Below are 16,969 nucleotides of genomic sequence, written 5' to 3'. Positions count from 1 at the left end.
AGTGATCTCTCCTTTTCTCCTGCGGGCTCGGTGGGGAGAGCAGGGCTTTCGAGGCGTGTGGTGAAATCCTAGCCGGGGAGCTGGCGTTGGTTACTGCAACCTGGTTTCTCCTGTGGGGTTTTGACGTCTTTGGTAGGATGGTCTCTCCAGGTGGCCCTTTCCCCACTTGGCAGCAAATCCCAGGGCAGAAGCGCCTGCTGCCTTCAGGTGTTCGGGGTGTTGTGTTGGAGGACTATTAATGGGAAGGCACGAGTCTCAGTTGTGCCCGAGGATCACCGGGCTGGGTGGGGAAGGACCAGCTCCCGGGAGAGCTGCCACTGGGGTGCGAGGCAGCCACGGCAGATGCAGGGAGGACGGCTTCCTGGATGCTGAGTGAGAGGTGCGGCCAACTGCGCCTTGCTGGCCGCACCTAGCGCATGCTCTTTGGCCCTGCCAGGAGGTCGCTCGTTTATTCCCCTCTTAGGAGGGCAGAGGCTGAGGCCCAGTGAGATTTAGGATCGTGGCCCAAGCCTCCCCCCAACTTCATAGGTGGCTGTGTTGGGATCCAGGCCAAGGTTTTTGGACTCAAAGCTCATTGTACTAGACCGAGCTGGTCAGAATGATCCCTGAGGGTCCTTCCACTATGACAAGGCCTGAGTTTTTCACTTTAGGGCTGCATCCTGCAGTAGAGTAACCTCTCACTGAGTAAGGACTGACAGAGACAAGTAGTTGTATAGGGAATCACTCTACAATGGAGAGATAACACTGATGTTAAGTTTTTCGTAATGGTACATTTATTTATTTAAAGAACTATTTTTACTCTGAGATTATGTCCTTCCTTCTTTTATTTTGGCATTGGAATATTCATTTCATGAAACGGCTGTGAGGGAAGATGACCATTGGTTTTGCTGGTATCTGTACTGGCCAAGATCAGAAGTCAGTCATCCTGTGTAGATGTCTATCTACTTTATCTGTCACTTATCTATCATCTATCCATCTATCTATCACCTATTTATCTATCTATCTATCATCTATCTATCTATCTATGTAAATTGTAATACCTCACAAAATCCCAAAGAATGGGAACGTTTCATTTAGTGGCCTTACTTAGGAAGAGGGCGGGTCCTTGGGACAGTGAATGGTCAGGGGGTTCATCTTCCGGGCAGTGACCGGAGGAGAGCACTTCTCCTCCCTTGAACAAGGCTGAGCTCCGTGCCTTCTCCCCCCACCCCCGCCCCTACCAGGCAGGAGGTGGCAGCAACTCTAAACACAAGGGGCAGGCGGGGTTGGCTGTGGGGTGAACGCCATGCTGGGTTCCTTCACGGTTGCAGCACGTCACTGAGCTTACTTGCAGGGTCTGGTGTGACAGAAAGATCCAGGTCTCTGACAGAAGAGGGACCGCTGTCTGAACCCACCGGAGACTCACTGGTCACATATATAGAATAAGGATAACGGCATGTCTGCCTTATAGGGCAGCGGCGACTGTCAGGTCTCACAAGACCCCACTTCATTGTGTGATATGTTACAGGAGTTTAAGACATGACCCTGGTTGCTATTATTATTGCAATAGTTATTTTCTTTCTCGGTCCCTGTTTTCTCATCTGTACAATAAAGAAGTTAGGCTGAGGGACTTCTAAAACTATTTTGTATAGGTCCATAGGTTGGTGAACCAAACTCAAATTCTGAGAACCCAGGTTTCCTGAAAATCACCATCTCAGGGGCAGTACGAGTTTTTTAACATTTTATTAAAGTCCTAAAAGATCCGATTTCTTTTTCTGATACCAGGGTTTCTCAACAGTGGCACTACTGACGTTTGGGAGCCAATAATTTTTTGCTGCAGGGGCTGTTCTGAGCATTGTGGGATATTTAGTAATATCCCTGGCCTCTACCCACTGGATGCCAGTGGCAAACCCCTCCAGTCATGATAGTCAAAAATGTCTCTAGACCTTGCCAGGTGTCTCCTGGGGGCAGGATCAATCTGGTGGAGAAACTCTGCTCCTAGTTTGCAGACTGCCTCAGGGCCTCTGCTGGTTTATACGCCTCCTCTACCCAGCAGCCCCCCTCCACCGGCACTCAGCAGGTGCTCAAAGGGCTTGGGCCTGATGCTGCAGTCCTGTGGGGTGGGGAGCACGTAACCCCTGGGGAGCTGGTTCAGCGAGAAGAAGCACACTTCCAGGTCCTCAGTTCCTGCGGGTTTGGTTTGTCTGTCTCAGAGGATCCCTCACTTCCCGCAGTGGGTGGACTTGTCCACTCAGACCCTCAGAAAGTAACCTTCTTTGGAATAAGAGTCTTCGCAGCTGTAATTAAGGGAAGGATCTCCAGGCGAGCTCATCCTCAAACAGACAAGTCCAAGAACCTGCGTCCTTGTAGAGAAAGGAGAGGAAATGTGACACACAGAGGGGAGGCCATGTGAAGATGGAGGCCGATGGTGAAGTGATGCCCCTACAGGACAAGGGCGCACGGCGGGAGAGAGGATGGGACGGACTCTCCTCAGAGCCTCTGGAAGGAGCAACTCAGAGGACACCTTGATTTTTTTCCCTTGTGACCGAACAAACTTCCATTGTTTTCAGTGGCTACGTTTGTGGTACTTTGTTATGGAAACCCTAAAACAGGAACACACTCACTGTCGGTTAATGTCCCCACACATCAGAGGTGGCCGAGGACCGAGGGCCCGAGGGGCTGAGCTGAGAAGAGCCAGCAGAAGGCCCGGGGCTCGGGCCTCCTGGACTAAACGCAGATTTGCCTGTCGGCTCAGCCCCCAGGGCAGCAACTTGAGAAGGGAGATTGGGTCTTTCTCCCCAGCTCTGGAGGCCGCGTCTGGGGCGTCAGGAAGCAGAGGTTGTGGGTAGGGACGTATTTGTAGCACAGAACTAGCGACAGACAGGCCACAGGCTGGTGTGGTGAGGGGGCACTGGTCTGGGGCTACACAGCATGAGGAGTAAAGAATGAACCGCACGCCTGTCCATGCAGGACCCCAAACATTGACGCTGAGCAAGAGAGGCCAGACACCTCTTCCATTTACAGAAAGTTCAAAAACATGTAAGACCATCTATGCCATTGGAGGTTAGGACAGTGGTTACCTTCAGTGGGGATGGTGGCTGGAAGGGGGACGTGATGGAGACTTTTGGGGTGCCATCGTGCTCTGACTCTCGATCTGGCTACAGCCAATTACATGGGTGTGTACCATTTGAGCTGTATACCGTGATATGACTGCTGAAGGAAATTTTAAAATATAGCTAAATGCAATATGTTCATTATTTGGATTCTGACTAGAAGAACCCAATTGTACATTTCGAGATAATTTTAGGGAAGTTTGAATCTGGATTGGATATTAGACGACGCTAAGGATTTAAAATTTGTATTATGATGACGATATTGCGGACACAGAAGAAAGCATCTTTATAGATATGGAGATACATCTTGAAACCACGTACACAGACGAATTGTCATGATGCCGTGATTCACATGGAAGCATCAAACTCCAACTCAAATATGACAAAATGTTAAAGGTTATAAAATCCGGGTGACGGATACATGGAAGTTCATTATATTATGATCTCTACTTTTACGTATGTTTGCAAATGTTTGTAATAAATGAGATACTGAATATACAGATGGACGGTGACAAGACACGTATAAGAACAGAACTCTGACCCACAACCTGCAGCAACCAGCCCAGGAAGCCACCCCATTATCTACAATAACTGGCACAGGGAGCCAGACTACAATCTGTAAGTAAGACTTTCAGGAAGTCAGAACGCCTTCCCTAGTAACCAGCCCCACAGGCCAAACAGTAACTGAGGACAACTGCTTTTTGACGAATACACCAAAACAGTTGCATGGGGAAAAGAAAGTCATTTCAACAGATGGTGCTGGAATAACTGAATATTTATATGGAAAAAAATGAAACTTGTCTTCACCTCATACCATCAACAAAAAATGAATTCGAGATGGATCATGGACATAACCTGAACATAAAAGCTAAAACCGTAAAGTTTTAGGACAAAATATAGGAGAATATCTTTGTGACCTGGAGGTTGGCAAAATTTCTTAGGACAGAGAAGGCAATAACCGAGGAAGAAAAAGAAAATCAATAAATTAGATTTCATCATAATTTAAAACTCCTGCCTCATTAAAAGCTACTGGGAAGAAAATGAATAGGCAAGCTATGGACTGGGAGAAAATTTTAGCAAAATACATATTTGTCAAAAGATTTGCATCTGAAATACATGTGATTAGTAACACAAACAGCCCAATTTTAAAAATGGGCAAACGATTTGGACGGACCCTTTACAAAGGAAGACAAATAGATGAAGAAGAAACCCAAGCAAAAGGGCTTGAGATTGACATTCGACAGGAAATACAAACTAAAACCACAAGGAGATACAGCCACACACTCACTAGAATGGCTAAAATTTAAACATCTCACAATACAAATGTTGGTGAGAGTGGGGAACAACTGGAGCCCTTGTGTACTGCTGGTAGGAACGTAATATGGTACAGCCGCTTTTCTTACAAAGTGAAACATATGCCTTCCCTTTGAACCAGCAATTCCACTCCTAGATATTTCTTTGTCCAAGATAAATGAAAACCTATGTCCACCAAAGACTTGTTTAAGAATATTCATAGCAGCTTTGTTCATAATAGCCCAGACCACAAAACAGCCCAATGTCCATGAACAGGAGAAAAGGTGAACACATCTTGTATATTCACACAATGGAATACTACTAAACAATAAAAAGGAACAGACTTCTGATACACACACAGCATGGATGAGTCTCATGGACATGATGGGTGAAGGAAGTCAGATATAAATGAGTACATATAGTGTATGTTTCCATTTATATGACATTCTAGAACCTTCTAGGAACTAAGCTAAGGTGACACATCTCAAAACAGTGGTTGTAGGGGTGGGGAGGAACTAACTGGGACCTTCTGGGGTCAGTGGAAATGTTCTATCTCTTGATATCGGTGTGGGTTACATGGGGGACCCATTTTTCAATATAGTACACTAAGATTTGTGCATTGTGATGTGTGTAAATTATACCCTGCAAAAAAAGAACTGTAAAAATCGTAATAATAATAATAAAGGGGGTCAGGCTGGGGAGCAGGTGAAAGTATAGTTAAACCAAGAATAGCAGAATGTTGATAATGGTTGAAGTCATATGATGGAACTTGGGGATCCAGGGTAGAGGTGAGGGCAGGAAACACATTACCCCGGAAAAGGAAAGTAGGGGCATGGGCAGGGGCAGAATGACCCCAGAATAGAGCAGAGATGTTAAAGGGAAATCTGTGAGGTGAGAGAGTCACCTGGCCCTTATGGGAAACACCATGTGCTGATTCTGAGGAAGAGGAGATCCTGAAAGAAAGAAGGTGCTTCTTTGAGAAATTGGGATTTGGGGACAGAAGATGGAGATGGAGGAAGACGTGGAGATGGAGGTGGAGATGGAGATGGATATGAGAGGTTGAGGTGGAGGTGAAGATGAGAGGTAGAGAGGGAGATGAAGTTGGAGGTGGAGATGAAGATGGAAGTGGCGGTGGAGATGAAGATGGAGGTGGAGATGAAGATGGAGGTGGAGATGAAGATGGAGATGGAGGTGGAGATGGAGATGGAGATGAGCATGCAGGTGGAGATGAAGATGGGGATGGATGTGAGAGATGGAGATGGAGATGGAGGGAGACAGAGAGAGAGAGAGGAGAGAGAACAAGAATTTCACCATTTTCACCTTGTCTCTGGAAAGATACCATCCCCTGAAGGAAAACAGACTTTCAGGGAGCCAGGAGGCCCTGGGCAGAGCAAAGACTGGGTTTGGTTGGCCAAACAAGTGTGTACAGAAGGGACCGTCTCTTGATCTTGTTAGAGCTGGTCTCCTTATCTGTCGTGTGTTTGTAATTGGCCAGGTATTCGAAAACCCTGTCTGCAGATATCCACTGAGTGTTTGCCCTCTGACCTTGTGTTCCCCAGGTTGCTACACAGCACTCGGCTCACAGCTCTCCCCAACACTGCAGCAAACACGCTCTGAGCAGCCCCCGTGTCTGCCCTCTGCTAGATGCGGAGCTGCAGACACAACTAAGAAGACGACGTCCCTCTCCAAAGAGGAGCTCCAGGCGTCCCCATTTGCCCGCTCAGTGGTGTCTCTGACAAACAAGGTAAAGTGATGTCTCAGATGAGAGGGGAGAGAACAGCAGGAACTTTCCGGCTGTTTCTCACGTACTCATGTATTCATCCGCCAACAGCTGGTTGGGTGGGGTGTGTGGACCATGAAAGCTGGCAAGCAACAGTGAGTGTCCAGGAGAATAGGGAGCAAACACTTTTCCCTCCGGTAGAGTCTCGAGTGTCTGAAATGCACCACTTAATGGGGCAGCAGTTGCAGGGCCGGGCCTGGGGCTTCCTCAGCTTTCTATGCGCTCCAGCAGGTAGCTCAGCGCCTGGCTGGGGCTTAGGACTTGCCAGACATTTGTGAAATGATTCATCAAATAGGGGAGCTGCGGCAGGAAGGTTCGGCACGGCAGCGTCAGGTCGCCATTGCTGTTCCTCTCCATACAACTGTCAAGTATGCCCTGTGTTCTTAGAGCCGGGGTGGTCAGATGGGACTGGCTAATGAGGGGGCAGGAGAGGCAGCTGTGAGGACACCCTCTGACCTTTTCCCCAACCCCTTCCCCTCCCTCCGTGCTCTCTGATGGATAGACACCTCACCAAGTCTGGTTGCCCTCCACTGGCTGGCCTTCCTGAAGTCTTCAAGGTCCCCCAAGCAGCTTCTCCAAAGGAGAGGCAGCACACAGTGTGTTAGGGGAGCGTCGACGCTTTTCATACAGTAACTATAACTGCCATTTCTCGGGCTCTTCTTATGGGCTGGGAACCAGGCTGAGTGCTGTATCTGCATTGTGTCCTTTAACCCTCCTGACAAGTCACTGAGGATGGGACAGTTATTACCTCATTTTGCAGGTGAGGAAACGGGATCAGAGAGGTTAAGTGACTTGCCCAGAGTTACTCAGCAGATGAGTAGCGAACCAGGTTAGAACGGGGAGTTTTGGAGCCTGTCTGGCTCCAGAGCCTGGGTTCCAGTCTATCCTGCTCCCCTTTGGGTCGGTTTTGAGGTTTTGTTTTTTGTTTTTTTTTTTTTTTTAAACTGGAGGAACAGTGAATGGAGAGCATCTTTGAAATGGGAGCACTGGCCATGCACAGAATTGCAGGGGTGGCTGCTTTGGGTGAGGGGTTAGGCCGGCCCTGATGGGTGGAGCTGCTGAGGACGTGGGGGCTGAAGCCGGGGGCCCTGAGCTGCAGCCAGCAGAGCAGCAAGAGGCCTGTGACATAGGCCACAAAGCCACTACCACCATCATCCCAGTGGGGCACAAAATGCCTTCACACCTGCCTTCTTCACCTGGAGCATCTCTTCTAATAGCTGTACTACGATGGTACTCTTATTATCATTCCCATTTTACAGATGAGGAAATTGAGGCTCAGAGCTGCCTGACCCCAAATCCTGGTCTTTATACTGCACTCTGCTTGCTCAAGGATGGAACCTGCCCTTCCCCTTCACTACTATATTAATAGGTTGCCAGATTTAGCCAATAAAATGACAAGATGCCCAGTTAAGTTTGCATTTCAGATAAGCAACAAATGGTTTTTCTTATAAGACTGTTCCAGATATTGCCCAGGACATCCTTATACCAAAATGTATTTGTTGTTTATGAGAAATTCAAAGGTAACTGGCATCCTTGTAATGTATCTGGCAACCCTGATATCATAAGAGGCCCCACTGTGCTTGGGTCTGGAGTTATCTGTCCCTTCCCAACCTTCTCCTCCCTGATAGGAGCTGGACTATTCTGGGAATTGCAAGGACCGAAAGCAGGGGAGAGCGGGCACATGTCTCACAGCCAGGAGGTGGGCCCAGAGGGAAAGGTCGTCTGGTGGGAGAACAGGGGCAGGTTGCGAAACACAAGTGATAGAAATAACACAATTCCTGAGGCAGACCCCAAGCGTGGGTTTGTATTTGGAATTCCTGAGATGTGGAGGGTCTTGCTCTCTCCCCACTGGAGTCCCCACAATGCCTCACCCAGCTGTCACTGCGAGTGGCTTCCCTCCCCGCAGCAAGACATTCGGTTGGTGACCCCATCCCTCTGATAAGGTGAGTGGTGCCTAGTGCCTGAGCTGTTAAAGCAGAGGCCAGAGTGTTTCTGAATCTTCTGCTGCTGTCACCAGGGCACCTGTCTGTCACCTGCCCACAGTGCGTCTAGGAAGGGAAGTTCTCCAAAGGTCACACTCCACCTAGACAGTGCCACTCACCTCGCTCTTCACATCACGCAGCCGGCGTCCAGGCCCTGCCCGGTTACAAAGTGGAAAAGGTAGCCAGGTGATAATGTCTGCTTTTACCTGGGGGTATGGTCCCCGTGGCACACGTCTGCCCTACCTGTTTTGTCCATGTTTATATATGCCAGCCTCGTTTCCCCTTTCTGACATGGAGCCTGCCCCAGCCCGCATGCTGCGACTTGTTTTCCTGACACCTGCCCTGGTTGCCTGCCACACCTGCAGCTGGGAGGGATGGACCCACAGATGCTGAGGTCTGATGTGGGATGCCCAGGAGGACGGTCTGGGTGTGAGGTCCCGCCCATGCACTCCAGGATCTGAGGGTGGCCTTGCACCTCGACGTCTGGCTTTTTTGTTCCTGCCTCTGTCGAGGTTTGGGAGGGTGGTTCCTGCCCAGCCCTTTCCGCCAATGGCTGTGAAGGGTGAAGCCCAAATGCTGTCCGGCAGGGCGGAAGCAGCCACCTGCACACAGCTTCCCCTCCTCCAGGTGCAGAGCCGGGACAGCCTCTCCTCCCTGCCACAGTTCTCACAGGGCAGCCCCTCCAGCCTGCTGGCAGCTGGCTCACCCCCTGCCCTCCCAGGGCACAGCCCCCTCCCCTTTGCCAGCCGTGCACAGCTGCCCCCTAACTCCAGTTCACAGACCCAACACACACTCTAAAGCAAAGTTAAAACCAGCTCGTTCCTCTGGGGAAATGGAAGGAAGGGCAGAGGGACAGGTCCCCTCCTTACTTACTGTCCTCGACGTCCCTGGGGAAGATGGGGGACCTGGGGCTCACACACAGCTTGCACCAGGAGGAAGCCGGCGATGAGCTTCTGCTCAAGTTCTCATGGCAGCCTGAGGAAGCCTCCCTGGCCCCATCCAGGAGCCGCTGTGCAGCGAATCCCCGCTGAGAACAGGCTCCAGCGGGGATGATGAGCTCACAGGATGTGGGCTAATGGGTTAACCCTTGGCGGGCCGCGGGCAGAGGTACTTGTGATAGGGCTTTAGCTCAGCTCTGCTCAGCCTCTATTAGATGAATCTTGTGAAAAATTAATGAAGTTTCTCTGCAGTCTGTCTTCAAGTTTCGGGGAGATGTGCATGAGGCTGGTGTCTGGGCCAGGGCTGCTTCTCCTGACCCAGGCTCAGAAATCAGGAGACCTGGAGTTCCGGGGATGCTGGAGCGTGTGATGGTGACGGTGGTGGTGACAGGCCAAAGAGTGGGTTACCCAGAGTCTACACTAGCTCTGTCCAGTGCAGGCCTTGGCAGTGACACCTGGGAGCCCTGTTTGTTCTGGATGTTGGAGAAAGCATGTGTAGACTTACGTAACATCCGCGGTTCCAAGATGGCAGGGACACCTCTGGGGAATTCCCAAGCCCTAGGGGTGGACACCTTGTGTGACAAAATACCAGGAACCCACAGACAAAGGTCAGACGAGCACATAGGGTCCTACCCCACCCCAGGCCCAGACATCTCTGAACTGGGGGCAGAGTAGCATGTTCATCCTTGCTTCCCCCGGTTTTCCTGACTGTGCCCCTGTATTTTTCATGTTACTCATCTTGGTGATGAGAAACGAGTGAGAAGCATCACTGCAGTGGTGGGCGGGGTTTCCGCCTCTACTAACCGTCATCACACTGTGCTTTGGAAGCTGGGTGTGAGCTGTTGAATTGCCCAGTCGCACGATTGGGTCTGTACCCTGAAGCCAACAGGATTGCCTGAAATCCTGAAAGCCAGGCTGACCCTCCACTCTTAACACCAACTCAAGGATGAGAAGCCTTGCTTCTGGCTGGTTGGGGGCTCCGGGGTGAGGGGGGTTCCCTGCTATGGTAATGGTACGTGGGGGGCCTGTAGGGGAGGCTCTCCCAGGAGTGACCCCAGGAAGCGAAGACCAAGACAGGAGTGGGAATCTTCCATCCCTGGTAGCTTGTGAAATGAACATGACGTTTCCAGCCTGGGAAGGCTCTGCAGAGGTTGATGGGTGGTAAAGGGCTAGAGAAGCAGAGGGCCCCGAGGGCCAGCCATCTACCGAGCTGCTGGAGGGGGTCGAGCTGAGGGGGGTTTTCCTCTGGCTTCCTGTGGAAGCGAAGCCTTCTCTGCTCAGGGGATGAGTGTCCAGGAGAACTGGACTTGAAGGCTTCCGAGGATGTTGCTTGCTCTGCCTTCATACTCAGATCGGTTTGTCAGACTCAATGGCCTGGCTTGTGAAGAAACCCGGGGGTGAATTATTTTGCAGTGCAGATAATCAGATCATTTATTCTTCCCTCAGTTCAGGTTTCTGTGCTTTCCCCCAACCCTCTGCAGGGCGTGGCAGGCAGTGTAGTAACAGCCATCAGAAAGACACATCCGTATTTAGCATTCCTCCATGTCGGGCAGCAGTCTAAAGTACTTTATAAATGTACAGTAATTCACGTATTCCCCCACATACTCCTATCAGTTAGGGATGTGAGCTATATTATTATTCTTATGTTTGGCTTTGCACTAATTACTTAACTTCCCTGAGCCTTAATTTTTTCATTTAAGTGGATGTGATCATTGCTACCTTAGAGAGTTTTTGTAAGAATTGTATAAGAAAATGCACATAGCAAGTGCTTAATGAATATATGTACATATTGATATATTCTGTATGATATATATTCACACATTATATAATCATATAATACATGATATATGATTAATATATTACATATATATTAGATACAATGTATATATTATATATAGTGTATTATGCATATGATATAAGTGTATATATGTACCTATGCAAATTAGGGGGGATCTGGGTCCAGGAGAAAGTGTCCACGTAGAAGCTGTGCTGTCTGCAGGCCCCTCCCTAGCAGGATAGAGGAGGGGGCTTGAGAAGCCAGCTTGGACCCTGGACAATCGACACCAAGTGTCCCCGGGGGGCAGGGCTGCTGCTGCAGTTGTGGTATCGAGGGGGGCAGAAAGCAGGCACAGGCCCTGCCTGGGGGATGGCTGGCGGCACCCCCCTTCCCCATCCTGTAGCTCACAGCTGCTCTGGCTTAGCTCTGCCCCCCTCACCCGGCTAGCCTAGTGGTCCACACACCCATGGTGCACGGGGTGACCAACTATCACCCCTGGTTCGATGGGGTGACCAATGCTCTTTTCTTTTTTTCATTTGTCACCCTTCTTTCTTAAAAAGTATTTTAAAGGAAATCTCAGACATCTCTTCTTTAGTGAATCCTTGCCACTGGAGATGTGTATCTCTGTAACAGATAAGGACCTTCTTCCTTCCTTTCTTCCTCTTATTTAAAACAATAACCACAATGCCATCATAATCTCACTTGAAATGTAAACGTTCCTTAATGTTAATACCATTCACTCACATTTCCCTGATTGTCTCAGAAACGTCTTTTTATGGTCAGGTCTCCTTAAAGCAGGGTCCTCACAAGTGCCGGCCCTATGCGCTGTGACTCCCAAGCTCCCTCTCATCCATAGCAGTCACTCCCGCCTCTGTTCACACCATTTACTTACTGAAGATTCCTGGTCGTGTGAGTTGGAGAACCCACATTCCGGACCTGGCTGGCTGCTTCAGACAACTGAAGACTTCCTGTAAGAGAAATGGAAATTGGAAACTGCGCTAAAGTGCAGATCTTAAATGGTGTCATTTAACATTTTCCTCTTTTCTGCAAGGGCTGGGTCTTGACTTCTGCTGCAGCCGGTGATCCTAGGACAGGGCCTTGGCAAAGAGGTGCCAGGCAATGTGGAATAAATGGCCAAGTGAACATCCACAAGCCATCTTACAGTGTACAGAGGCCTTTTGCCTCGTGCTGTTGGGTCCTCAAAGTAGACCCGCGACACAGGCAGGGCTGCATTTTGTGTATGCTGCTCAGTTGTACTGCTGGGACCGGCCACCAAGACGGGAGAAGCCTTTTAGCTTTCCAGGGCCTGGGGAAATCATGCCAAGCAATTGCTTAGATCAGGCAGCCCCAGGGAGAGGCCACCACCTTCCACCTGCTCCCCCGCCCCCTATGTTAACCTCTGCCTTCCTTCCTTTCCCATCGGGGGTGCCCTGGCCAAGAAAATAGGACTCTGGCCCTAAATCTCTCCCTGTCTGACCCCTTGGTCTTCTTGAGAAATTCGGTTAAGTCAAGCGTCTCCCTAACCAATCTCTCTGGCTGGTCAAGCATCCCCCTCTCTAAGCCACGAGGCCATTTCCTAAAGCACCTGCATCTTTGCTTTTCTCTTCTTGTCTCTTGAGACGCTCTTGTTCCTTGTCTATCTGTCGGTCTTCTCCCTCAACTGCTTCTATTTCTCCTACATGACAGTTCTCGAGATGCCGTATTTCCTTGGGGGACACTCAAGGAGATACTGCCCCTTTCTTTCTCAGTACGTGTTAATTGAGCAGACAGTGTGGAGACGGCAGCCGGGTCGGGTCCTGCGTGGGGAATCGGAACGCCCTGGAGGCATTGGGAATTTCCTGATTGGGGCTGGGGGTAGGGGAGCCGGGGACACGGAGGAGGAAGTGATTGGTGGCATTTACGAGAACAAGTGGGAGTGGAGCAGGGCAGGAAAGAACATCTTTTTGGGGTGTGGTTCCCAGGGCCATCAATACCTGCCAGGACCTGCCCTCCTTTTGTGGGGGTCTGAGACCCCCGGAAGGAGCAGGACCTGGACCTGGACGGCCGGGGGGCGGGGTGTGGTCAGAGGGCAGGAGCCGCCTGCTCCTTGGGCGCGGCTGCCATCTAGTGGTGAGATTTAGGTAGTGTTGCTATCTGAAGTTCAATTAGTCCTCGCCCAGCAATTGGCCTCTGGCCTGGTAATTAACACTGAACTTGACGTTGGAAAAGTCAGCGTCACAATATTTGCCGATAAATACCATCTCCCGAAAGTAGTCTCCGCAGTTTCAAAATCTGAAAGAATTATCACTGTCTAGCTTTCGAATAATTTAGAAGATTCATGTATTCATCGTTTCATCGAATATTTTCTGTGGATCTGTCGTATGCCAGGCGTGGTTTAGGGTAGGCACTGGAAATAAAGAGGTGACCTCGACGAACTGTACAACTTATGTGGCAAAAGAAAGGCAACTAAACCAACAATTCCAGTCCAGAAAGAAAAATACTTCAATACAGATATGTCTGTGCTGTGCTTTGAGAATACAAAGGAGCGTCATCTTAGATTGGTCTAGAGTGCTAACTGGGAAGGAAGGCAGAGGCTTCTTGAAGGAGATTATGGCTAAGATGAACCTTGAAGGGCATATAGGAGGCAGAAAAAGAATGATGGAGGGGAGGGAAGTGGTGGAGGTGGAGGTGGAGGTGGAGGTGGAGGTGGAGGGAGGGGGGTGATGATCAGAGGGGATGATGAGACACAGGGAACAGACCGTAGGAACACATGAAGTTTTCCATTTCTCCTTTTATGAATTCCCCAAACATTCAGTTGTGAGTATAAGGAATTCAATCTAGAACGTGGAAATGGGTTCTAACCAAGGATTTTTTTTTATTATTACTAGAATTTTAGAACTGGAAAGGATTCCAAAGAAATTATATCTAATGTGTTTAACAGTTCTTCTGTTGATATTTACACTGTGTCCCAGTTTCTCCTGCTAAAATGGCAGTGCCTTCCTGTGCCTTGGGCAGTTAGGGTGGGGCCTTGATGAAGTCTAAGGTGGACTTGTGTAATAGTCTGCCCAGGGGTTGCCCTGCCTTGGTTGGTTCCGTCATACGACCTCATCACCAAAGGAAGAATCAGGTGTATTTCTTCCTTCCCTCCCTCTCTCCCCCCTTTTCTTCCTTCCTTCTTTTTGTTTTTAATCCAACAAATAGTGGTGACTACCTGCTATGTGCCAGGCTGGGCATATTGATGATTCAGAGGTGAATGAGATCTGTCCCTGCCCTCAGAGGGCTGACAGTCTAGTGGGGTAGACAGACAGGTAAATATGTATAAACAACTGTCAACAGACATTCCCCCCCATCAGGTAACAGAAGGATTTAGTCCTTTACCCCCCTCTTTCAGGAGTCACTTCCCTCTAAAGTATTTGGAGAGGGAAATTTCCCCTCTCCAAATATTCATCCCTTCCCCCTCTGCTGCTGCCGGCCTCCACTTCCCTTTGTCCCAGGTCCATCCCAGGCCTCTGGTCTGCTGCTGTTCACCCCTCAAAGTTCCACCAACACAGAGTGTGTGTTTTACGGGTAAATACTCCCCATTTGAGAGAACACAAGATTTCTAGGCAGGAAACCAGTTAACTTTATTTTTTCCTAATTCAGTACACTTGAATGGACCGCAAGCTGGGCTAACATGGAAGGTTAAACCCTTCCCAGGGATTCTGCATTAAAAAAGCCTTCTAGAATAGAATTGGCTTTTTTGTTTTGGATGCACAGTTGTATACCTTTTAACACATGTATAGATTTGTGTAACCACCACCATAATCAGGATAAAGAATGATTCCTTCACCCCAAGGTGTTCCCTCGTGCTGTCCCTTTATAGTGACTCTCTTTCCTCTGGCAATCCCTGATTTGTTTTCCATCTCTGTAGCTTTGTCTTTTCAAGAATGTCATGTAAACAGAATCATACGATATGTAAACTTTTGAGACTGGCTTCTACCACGTGGCATATTGGCTTCAAGAGCCATCAGAGTTGTTGCGTGCATCAATCGTTTTGTCCTTTTCATTGCTGAGTAGTCTTCCATTGGGTAGATGTACCACTTTCTTACTCACCTGTGGAAGAGCATTCGAGTTGTTTCTAGTGTTTGGCAAATATGAGTAGAGTTGCTAGAAACATTCGTTTCTGGGCTTTTGTGTTAACAGAAGTTTTCTTTCCTCGAGGACTGGGACTCCTGAGTCATATGGTAAATGTATAATTAACTTTATAAATGCTAAGTTGTTTTCCGGGCTGGCTCACACATTAATGGTCTTGGGGAGATAATACGACATACCCTGCACTTCCTACTTCTGCATTAAATAATTGAAAAAAAATCATTATTTGATTTAAACCAGTGTATTTTGGGGAAGAGGGGGTCCCTGTTACTTATAACCAAATACAGTTCCTAATTGATGCAACTTCTATGCCAGCTACTGTCCTAGGCATTGGAGGAACAAATTTGAGAGAGAAAATGTCCCTATCCTTAAGTTCAACAGGGGTAAATGCTGTGATAGAAAAGGGCTGCTTTCTCAGACAAACAAACAACAGTCAAGGTTGTATGAAGAAACTCACCAAGTGGAACGTACGCCCCATGGAGCCATGATTTTGCTCTGTTATGTTTACTACTGTATCTCTTGTGGTTGGAACAGAATTAAAAGTATTCAAATCATATAAACTCAATGAATAAAATGGAAATAGAACATGTCTTCAAATTAAAATATCTTCTGTAGGGAGAGGATGCTGATGACAGACCTTCTTGGATTTCTGGTTGGGTTGGAGAGCAGTGCCAATGGGATGGGGCACTTAGGACCTGCGCTCAGGTGGGGACCCTCTGGAGGTGGAGGCCAGCTAGGCAGCACATCCTCTGCGGTGATCTTTGTAATTGCTTTCCGAGCTTACCGGGCTTCTTGTGGCATTGATACTGGAGGCTCTGGGGGCTCAGTTTGGCTTGAGAACGCCTCTCCTGAAAGTGAGAATAGCAATTAAGGAAAGCATGGGGAGAGTATTAACCCATTTGATTAATGAGGTCACTTGTTTTGCTAATAATCTCACCGAGGACTTTGAGGAGAACTGTGGCAATGGATTAAAACCCCAAAGGATGGACATTTCCTCTTTAGCCCGTAAAGTCCCCATCCAGTCCTGCAAAGCCAGTCACTGGTTTTAACTGAAATTCTCTTGTCCTTCCCACTAATTTCTCTGTGGACCTGTATGACTCAAGCCAGCCTCCCTGGCGAGGTTTTCAAAATGTATCACGCAATTTCACCCAGTGTTTGTAGCATCCTGGACCTTACATAAGAATAATGAGGGGAAGAGGAACCAAGATGGCGGAGCAGAAGGACGTGCTCTCACTCCCTCTTGCGAGAACACCAGCATCACAACTAGCTGCTGGACAGTCATCGACAGGAAGACACTGGAACTCACCAGAAAAGATGCCCCACATCCAAAGACAAAGGAGAAGCCACAAAGAGACAGTAGGAGGGCGCAATCACAGTAAAATCAAATCCCGTAACTGCTGGGTGGGTGACTCACAAACTGGAGAACACTTATAACACAGAAGTCCACCCACTGGTGTGAAGGCTCTGAGCCCTACGTCAGGCTTCCCAACTTGGGGGTCCGGCAATGGGAGGAGGAATTCCTAGAGAATCAGACTTTGAAGGCTCGTGGGATTTGATTGCAGGGCTTCGACAGGACTGTGGGAAACAGAGACTCCACTCTTGGAGGGCACACACAAAGTAGTGTGCACATCGGGACACAGGGGAAGGAGCAGTGACCCCAGGGAAGACTGAACGAGACGTACCTGCTAGTGTTGGAGTGTCTCCTGCAGATGCAGGGGGTGGCTGTGGCTCACCGTGAGGACAAGGACACTGGCAGCAGAAATTCTGGGAAGTACTCCTTGGCGTGAGCCCTCCCAGAGTCTGCCATTAGCCCCACCAAAGAGACCAGGTAGGCTCCAGTGTTGGGTTGCCTCAGGCCAAACAACCAGCAGAGAGGGAACTCAGCCCCACCCATCAACAGTCAAGTGCATTAAAGTTTTACTGAGCTCTGCGCACCAGAGCAACAGTCAGCTCTACCCACCACCGGTCCCCCCCCATCAGGAAACTTACACAAGCCT

The 16,969-nt window shown here is 49.0% G+C and overlaps 1 protein-coding gene across 2 annotated transcripts in view; it reads left to right on the top strand.

The window, feature by feature from the left end:
- ADPRM (ADP-ribose/CDP-alcohol diphosphatase, manganese dependent) overlaps positions 1-16,969 on the top strand; it is a 331,886-nt gene that overhangs the window by 114,269 nt on the left and 200,648 nt on the right. For both annotated transcript variants that reach the window (XR_016388840.1, XR_016388841.1), the window contains exon 4: positions 5,945-6,129. The gene's annotated coding sequence lies outside the window, so the exon portion shown is untranslated. The remainder of the gene's footprint in view (positions 1-5,944; positions 6,130-16,969) is intronic.

The sequence above is a fragment of the Delphinapterus leucas genome, chromosome 19 (assembly GCF_059928025.1).
Source record: "Delphinapterus leucas isolate spDelLeu-1000000601 "Yukka" chromosome 19, BTC_Dleu_Yukka2, whole genome shotgun sequence".
Classification (NCBI taxonomy): Eukaryota; Metazoa; Chordata; class Mammalia; order Artiodactyla; family Monodontidae; genus Delphinapterus; species Delphinapterus leucas.
The sequence above is the reverse complement of the archived record's forward strand: the minus strand, read 5'-3'. Positions and strand labels throughout refer to the sequence as shown.